The following is a 9,039-nucleotide window of genomic DNA, read 5'->3' on the forward strand; positions in this document are numbered from 1 at the left end:
GTTTGGAATTATGATTAATAAAAGAGTTATTTATTTAAAGGGGAAAACTTACAGATTACCATCCTGGACAACAGCCCCCTGCATGACCAGGAAAAGAGTCTGGTTGTCAGAAGCAGAGTCTGAAGCAAGAGAGGGAGCACATGGCTACCACTGCTTTTGCAAGCCAAAGAGACCACGCCCAAGTGGGCTGATATCTTAAAGGCTATTGGCTAAAGGAGCAGAAGGAGCTCCTGCAGCACCTCCCTCTTTTGTTTAAGTAAGAGAGTTCCAAACCTACTACAAAATTATATACAATAAGAGCAAATATCCTATTCTAACTAGCTTAAGTCTTGTATAATAAATAACTTGGACAAGTCATGAGTGGAAAGTAACTACATTTATATAGTCTTCAACCCCATCAAAGATCTGAGAAGGGAAACAATGTTATTTGAGTAATTAGGAAGTGCAATCAAACAACTTCCAAAACATGCAACGAATCACAGAGACAACTAGCTACCTGGGCAATCACCCAAAGTCACATTTGCAGTGTTGAGGCAGACAACTTTAGCTAAGGTCTAGAATAACTGACAGATTATTTCTAAAGGCAAGAAAATTTTCAAAACCATATTGCCCTGTCTTAGCAAGATTTGACAGTTCTGCTTATGTATTTCCAGATACTATGTATTTTGTCAGTAGTTGAAGTATGGGCAGTTCCTTGCCCAGAGGCTGGTTTTGCCAAGAAGAAGACAAGCTCCAAGTGGAGTGTCTTGGGTGCTCAACAGTCTCTCAGGAATAGATCGGTGTTGCCAGGAGCGATTGTGTCTCACTACCACATAACTCTAAGTTAGATTAAATGCCATTTTCTACAGCTCTTTGAAGAAGTTGAAGATTATCTATTTATATGGAATATAATATTTATGTATCTAAAAAGACCCAATTAGTATAACTATAAATATGACAAACATAGATGACTATTGCTCTATAATTCTTAATACCTATCTAACTTAAAGATTAAGACAGTAAACAACTATGCAATAAATGAGGACAATGACTCCAAATGTAAACAATGTACAAGTATCTTGACCAGAGTTAGAAATGTACACTTCAATATGGTAAATATATATAAATGTTTTAAACAGAGGTAGAAGCATGCGTGCATACAATATTCAATATAATTTAACTTTGTATTCATATACAAGAATCTATGCCAATGTAATTGTCTATTAATAATAACTCACAAATACCAATCTATTATCCCATTATCCAATTTTCCCCCTTTTTTTAAAAAAGATTCCTGAGCTTATAAAATTCCTCCCCCAACTCTCAACCATATATCAATTATAATCAACCCCTAAATGATGTCCCTAAACCTGAGGACAAACTTTGCTGGGAGAGGAGACATCGTCCTCTAAAATTACTTCCAGCAGCAGGAGCTGGATAAATTGCTCAGTGGTTAAGAGCACTGCCTGTTCATCCAAAGGTCCTGAGTTCAATTCCCAGCAACCCCATGGTGGCTCACAACCATCTGTAAGGAGATCTGGTGCCCTCTTCTTGCCTGCAGGCACACATGCAGACAGAATACTGACAATACTGTATACATAATAAATAAATAAATCTTTAAAAAAAATTACTTCCAGCTGTTATGGGAGCAACGTTCTTTCTAGGGGATCCTGTGAAAGTAAAATGATGGCTAAATTTCAAGAATAATGTCTGGTAAGACAGCAAATAGTCTTTGAGTATTTTGTGGAGGTCTGGCCAGAATGTTGTAAAAGATGTACACCATTTCAGCTAACCAAGTAGGAACCGTCTTGTGCAGCTGGTACCCAAAACAGGTCTTGTAGCAGCACTATCAGTATCATGACATCATATCTACCAGGTGGAGTTGTTGTTATGGGTCCCCATTTCTTCCTGGAAACTTCAAAGATTACTGCAGGAAAATTCATTGTTCATTGTGGAAAACTTTAACATTAATTATATAGACATAAACAGACATATATATTCAATGAAAGGCATGATAGATATGAAGAAAAGCAAAGATGTTTTCTAAAATCTTTTTGCCTTCTGTCCAATATCATGCTCTTGATATGAGACAGAAACTCTGGGTTTTTCTCTTAACAACAGGCTTGGAATTAAAGAGGGACTGAGCCAGATTTCCAACTCCAAAACCAGCTCTATATACTTATGAATATAAGTAAAAAAGATTGTGTGGTATACATATAAAATGCTTAATATTTAAGAAAAAAACACTTCATTTTCCTAGAGATATAAGCTGGACCATTATTTGTTTTAATTTCTGCAGGTATACCCATGATGGCCATATTTTAATTTTCCAAATTCTGCAAAGTGGAAAACATCCATTGCCAAATTTCATTTCTTTGAGTACCCTTTGGGTTAGTCCCTGCATGTAGTGGTGTTGGGTTATATAAAGAGCAAGTAGGGCATCTCTTTATAATCTCCTTAGCTTGTTGCCATGTAATACAAAACTCTTTCTTTAAAACTTTGTTAATGGTGTGATTTTTTTATGAAATTCTGAGGCCTGCAACATGCTTCCAATCAACAATCAATTTCTGCATTACCTTGTGCTAGAGGACCTGGCATACCCATATGGGATCGAATGTGTGTTATGTACATCGGACAAAGCCTATTTCTGATTATGTCTTGTACCTGAATAAACAATTAAGTCAATTCTGTATTATCTTTTTTTTTATAGATATTTTTTATTTCTTATTAAAAAAACAAATTTCCACCTCCTCCCAGCCTCCCCTTTCCCTCCCCCTCCTCCCACTCTTCTCCCTCTCCTCCCACTCTTCTCCCCCTCCTCCCACCCCTCTCCCCTTCCCCCCACTCCTCTTCCCCTCTCTCTCCAGTCCAAAGAGCAGTCAGGGTTCCCTGCCCTGTGGTAAGTCCTAGGTCCTCCCCCCTCCGTCGATATCTAGGAAGGTGAACATCCAGACTGGCTAGGCTCCCACCAAGCCAGCAGATTGCGTAGGATCAAAACTGCGTGCCATTGTCCTTGGCGTCTCATCAGCCCTCATTGTTCGTCATGATCAGAGAGTTCAGTTTTATCCCATGCTTTTTTTGGTAATAGTCCAGCTGGCCTTGGTGAGCTCCCAATAGATCAGCTCCACAGTCTCAGTGGGTGGGTGCACCCCTCGTGGTCCCGACTTCTTTGCTCATGTTCTCCCTCCTTCTGCTCCTCATTGGGACCTTGGGAGCTCAGTCCAGTGCTCCAGTGTGGGTGTCTGTCTCTATCTCCATCCCTCGCCAGATGAAAGTTCTAAGATGATATGCAAGATATTCGTCAGTATTGCGCTAGGATGGGGTCATCTCAGGTTCCCTATCCTCAGCTGCCCAAGGAACTAACTGGGGACCTCAGCTTGGGCTCCTGGGAGCCCCTCTAGGGTCAATTCTCCTGCCCACCCTAAAGTGGGTCCCTTAACTAAGGATTGTGGTTCCGTGCTCCCCTATCCAACCTTCCTTTATCCCGATCCTCCTATTTCCCCAAGTCCCCCCTCCTTCCCTTCTACCTTTTCTCTCCCCATCTCCCCTTACCCCCTTCCCACCCCACCCCCAAGATCCCACTTTTCTCCCCGGCAATTTTGTCTACTTCCCTTATCCAAGAGGATAACGATATGTTTTTCCTTGTGTTCACCTTCTTACTTGGCTTCTTTAGGTTCGCCAATTGTAGATTCTGTGACCCCTATTTATGGCTAGAAACCAATTATGAGTGAGTACATCCCATGTTCTTCTTTTTGGGTCTGGGATACCTCACTCAGGATAGTGTTTTCTATTTCCATCCATTTGCATGCAAAATTCGAGAAGTCATTGTTTTTTACCGCAGCGTAGTACTCTAGTGTGTATATATTCCATACTTTCTTCATCCATTCTTCCATTGAAGGGCATCTAGGTTGTTTCCAGGTTCTGGCTATTACAAATAATACTGCTATGAACATAGTTGAACAAATGCTTTTGACATGTGATAGAGCATCTCTTGGGTATACTCCCAAGAGTGGTATTGCTGGGTCCAGGGGTAGGTTGATCCCGAATTTCCTGAGAAACCGAAACACTGACTTCCACAGTGGTTGCACAAGATTGCATTCCCACCAGCAATGGATGAGGGTACCCCTTCCTCCACAGCCTCTCCAGCAAAGGCTATCCTTGTTGTTTTTGACTTTAGCCATTCTGACAGGTGTAAGATGGTATCTCAAAGTTGTTTTGATTTGCATTTCCCTGATTGCTAAGGAAATTGAGCACGACCTTAAGTATCTTTTGGCCATTTGAAGTTCTTCTGTTGAGAATTCTCTGTTCAGTTCAGTGCCCCATTTTTTAATTGGGTTAATTAGCATTTTAAAGTCTAGTTTCTTGAGTTCTCTATATATTTTGGAAATCAGACCTTTGTCTGTTGCGGGGTTGGTGAAGATCTTCTCCCAGTCAGTAGGTTCCCTTTGTGTCTTAGTGACAGTGTCCTTTGCTTTACAGAAGCTTCTCAGTTTTAGTAGGTCCCATTTATTCAATGTTGCCCTTAATGCCTGTGCTTCTGGGGTTATACCTAAGAAGCGATCACCTGTGCCCATCTGTTGTAGGGTATTTCCCACTTTCTCTTCTATCAGGTTCAGTGTTTTCGGGCTGATAATGAGGTCTTTAATCCATTTGGACTTGAGTTTTGTGCACGGTGATAGATATGGGTCTATTTTCATTCTTCTACAGGTTGACATCCAGTTGTGCCAGCACCATTTGTTGAAGATGCTTTCTTTCTTCCATTGTATACTTTTAGCTCCTTTATCGAAAATGAGGTGTTCATAGGTTTGTGGGGTAAAATCCGGGTCTTCTATACGATTCCATTGGTCGACTTCTCTGTTTTTATGCCAGTACCTCCCTGTTTTCATTACTGTAGCTCTGTAATAGAGTTTGAAGTCAGGGATGGTAATGCCTCCAGAAGATCCTTTATTGTATAGGATTGTTTTGGCTATCCTGGGTTTTTTGTTTTTCCATATAAAGTTGATTATTGTCCTCTCCAGATCTGTAAAGAATTTTGATGGGATCTTGATGGGGATTGCATTGAATCTATAAATTGCCTTAGGTAGAATTGCCATTTTTACTATGTTGCTCCTCCCAATCCAAGAGCAAGGGATGTCCATCCATTTTTTGGTATCCTCATCAATTTCTTTCTTCAATGCCTTAAAGTTCTTGTCAAATAGATCTTTCACTTCCTTGGTTAGAGTTACCCAAAGATATTTTATGCTGTTTGTGGCTATCGTGAATGGAGAAGCTTCTCTGATTTCCCTCTCTGCTTCCATATCCTTTGTGTATAGGAGGACAACTGATTTTTTGGAGTTGATCTTGTATCCTGCCACATTACTAAAGCTGTTTATCAGCTGTAAAAGTTCTTTGGTGGAGTTTTGGGGGTCGCTTATGTACACTATCATATCATCTGCGAATAACGAAAGTTTAACTTCTTCCTTTCCAATTCGAATCCCCTTGATCCCATTATGTTGTCTTATTGCTATTGCTAGAACTTCCAGCACTATATTGAAGAGGTATGGCGAAAGTGGACAGCCTTGTCGTGTTCCTGAGTTAAGCGGGATGGCTTTGAGTTTCTCTCCGTTTAATTTGATGTTAGCTGTCGGCTTGCTGTATATAGCTTTTATTATATTTAGGTATGACCCTTGTATCCCTAATCTCTCCAAGACTTTTTTTTTCTTTTTTTTTTTTAAAGATTTATTATGTATTCAGTGCTCTGAAGAGTTAGAAGAGGGCACCAGGTCTCATTACAGATGGTTGTGAGCACATGTGGTTGCTGGGAATTGAACTCAGGACCTTTGGAAGAGCAGGCAATGCTCTTAACCACTGAGCCATCTCTCCAGCCCCCTCTCCAAGACTTTTAACATAAATGGATGTTGAATTTTGTCGAATGCTTTTTCGGCATCTAATGAAATGATCATATGGTTTTTTTCTTTCAGTTTATTTATATGCTGGATTACATTGATAGATTTTCGTATGTTGAACCAGCCCTGCATCTCAGGAATGAAGCCTACTTGATCATAGTGGATAATTTTTCGGATGTGTTCTTGGATTCGGTTTGCCAGTATTTTGTTGAGGATTTTTGCATCGATATTCATGAGTGAGATCGGCCTGTAATTCTCTTTCCTGGTTGAGTCTTTGTGTGGTTTTGGTATCAGAGTAACTGTAGCTTCATAAAAGGAATTTGGTAATGACCCTTCTGTTTCTATATTGTGAAATACATTAAGGAGTATAGGTATTAGGTCTTCTTGGAAGTTCTGGTAGAATTCCGCGTTGAAACCATCTGGTCCTGGGCTTTTTTTGGTAGGGAGGTTTTTGATAACCTCTTCTAATTCTTCGCGACTAACAGGTCTATTTAGATTGTTCACCTGGTCCTGATTTAACTTTGGTAAATGATATTTATCTAAGAAAGTATCCATTTCCTTTACATTTTCCAGTTTTGTGGCATATAGGCTTTTGTAGTAAGATCTAATGATTCTCTGAATTTCCTCTATGTCTGTGGTTATGTCCCCCTTTTCATTTCTGATCTTATTAATTTGCAAATTCTCTCTCTGCCGTTTGATTAGTTTGGATAGGGGTTTGTCAATCTTATTGATTTTCTCCAGGAACCAGCTTTTTGTTTCATTGATTCTTTGGATTGTTCTCTGTGTTTCTATTTTATTGATTTCAGCCCTCAGTTTGATTATTTCCAGTCTCCTACTCCTCCTAGGTGAGTCTGCTTCTTTTTTTTCTAGAGCTTTCAGGTGGGCTGTTAAGTCTCCAATGTGAGCTTTCTCTGTTTTCTTTAAGTGGGCACTAAGTGCTATGAACTTTCCTCTTAGGACTGCTTTCATAGTGTCCCATAAATTTGAGTATGTTGTTTCTTAATTTTCATTGAATTCCAGGAAGACTTTAATTTCTTTCTTTATTTCTTCCTTAATCCAGGTATGGATCAGTAGTTGGCTGTTCAGTTTCCATGACTTTGTGGGCTTTCCGGGGGTAGCCTTGTTGTTGAATTCTAACTTTAATCCATGGTGATCTGATAAGACACAGGTGGTTAGTAATACTTTTTTGTAACTGTGGATGTTTGCTTTGTTACCGACTATGTGGTCGATTTTCGAGAAGGTTCCATGAGCTGCAGAGAAGAAGGTGTATTCTTTCCTATTTGGGTGGAATGTTCTATAGATGTCTGTTAAGTCCATTTGTTTCATTACCTCCATTAATTGTCTTATTTCTCTGCTAGGTTTCTGTCTGATTGACCTGTCCATTGGTGAGAGAGGAGTGTTGAAGTCTCCTACTATTAGTGTGTGCGGTTTGATGGCTGCCTTGAATTTTAGCAATGTTTCTTTTATGTACGTGGGTGCTTTTATATTAGGGGCATAGATGTTCAGGATTGAGACTTCATCCTGATGAACTGTTCCTGTTATGAATATAAAATGCCCCTCTCCATCTCTTCTGATTGATTTAAGTTTGAAGTCAACTTTGTTAGAGATTAGTATGGCCACACCTGCTTGTTTCTTAGGTCCATTTGCTTGATAGGCCTTTTCCCAACCCTTTACTCTGAGTAGGTGCCTGTCTTTGTGGTTGAGGTGTGTTTCTTGTAAACAGCAGAATGTTGGATCCTGTTTTCTTATCCAATCTCTTAGCCTGTGCCTTTTTATAGGTGAGTTGAGACCATTGACATTAAGTGATATTAATGACCAGTGGTTGTTAACTCCGGTCATTTTTTTTTTAGTCGTAGAGTTTGTGTGTATCCCTTCTTTGGTTTGTGTTGATGAAGGGTCTCTAGATGCCTGAGTTATTGTGGTCATTATTGGACTCCTTGGTTAGTGATTTTCCTTCTATTACTTTCTGTAAGGCTGGATTTGTGGCTGCATATTGTTTGAATTTGTTTTTATCCTGGAAAATTTTATTTTCTCCATTTATAGTGAACGAAAGCTTGGCTGGGTATAGTAATCTGGGCTTGCATCCATGGTCTCTCAGTTTCTGCAGTACATCTATCCAGGACCTTCTGGCTTTCATGGTTTCCATGGAAAAGTCAGGTGTAAGTCTGATAGGTTTACCTTTGTAAGTAATTTGGCCTTTTTCCTTTGCCGCTCTTAATATTTTTTCCTTATTCTGAATGCTTTGTGTTTTGATAATTATATGGCGAGGGGATGTTTTTTTTTTGATCCAGCCTATTTGGTGTTCTGTATGCTTCTTGCACCTTCATAGGTATATCTTTCTTTAGGTTGGGAAAGTTTTCTTCTATAATTTTATTAAATATATTTTCTGGACCATTGAGCTGCACTTCTTCTCCTTCTTCTACTCCTATTATTCTTAGGTTTGGTCTTTTTATTGTGTCCCATATTTCCTGAATGTTTTGTGATGAGAGTTTGTTGGACTTGCTGTTTTCTTTGATCATAGTGTTTATTTTCTCTATGGTATCTTCAGAATCTGAGAGTCTTTCTTCTATCTCTTGTATTCTGCTGGTTATGCTTGTTTCTGTAGTCTCTATTCGTTTACCTAGATTTTCCATGTCCAGCCGGCCCTCTGTTTGTGTTTTCTTCTTTGCCTCTATTTCAGTTTTCAAGTCTTGAACTGTTTCCATTATCTGTTTGATTGTTTTTCCTTGGTTTTCTAGGGTATCATTCACTGATTTATTCAATTCTTCAAACTTTCTGTTATATTTCTCATCCATTTCTATAAGGGCGTTTTTTACATGCTGTTTAAGGGCGTCAATAACTTTCATGAAGTCAATCTTTTCTCCTTCTTGATTAAGGTGTTCATGTCCTTCCGTTGTGAGGTCGCTGGTTTCTGGTGGCTTCATGTTGCTTTTCAGTTTGTTGGGCGAATTCTTGCCTTGGCGTCTGCCCATCTCTTCTTCCAAATACTCCCTTATGGATCTTCTTTTACCAGATCAGGTCTCCTTGCCTACCCAACGCGGCCTCCCCAATGTTGGCTCTCCTGGCACCAAGGGATCAGGTCTCTGTGCCCAACCCTGGCTCGTCCCAATGCTGATTCTCCCCACTGCTGGTTCTCCTAGGGCCGAGAGATCAGGCCTCCGTGCTGGTTGGGCAG

Source organism: Microtus pennsylvanicus, chromosome 1 (assembly GCF_037038515.1).
Source record: "Microtus pennsylvanicus isolate mMicPen1 chromosome 1, mMicPen1.hap1, whole genome shotgun sequence".
In the NCBI taxonomy this organism is placed as follows: Eukaryota; Metazoa; Chordata; class Mammalia; order Rodentia; family Cricetidae; genus Microtus; species Microtus pennsylvanicus.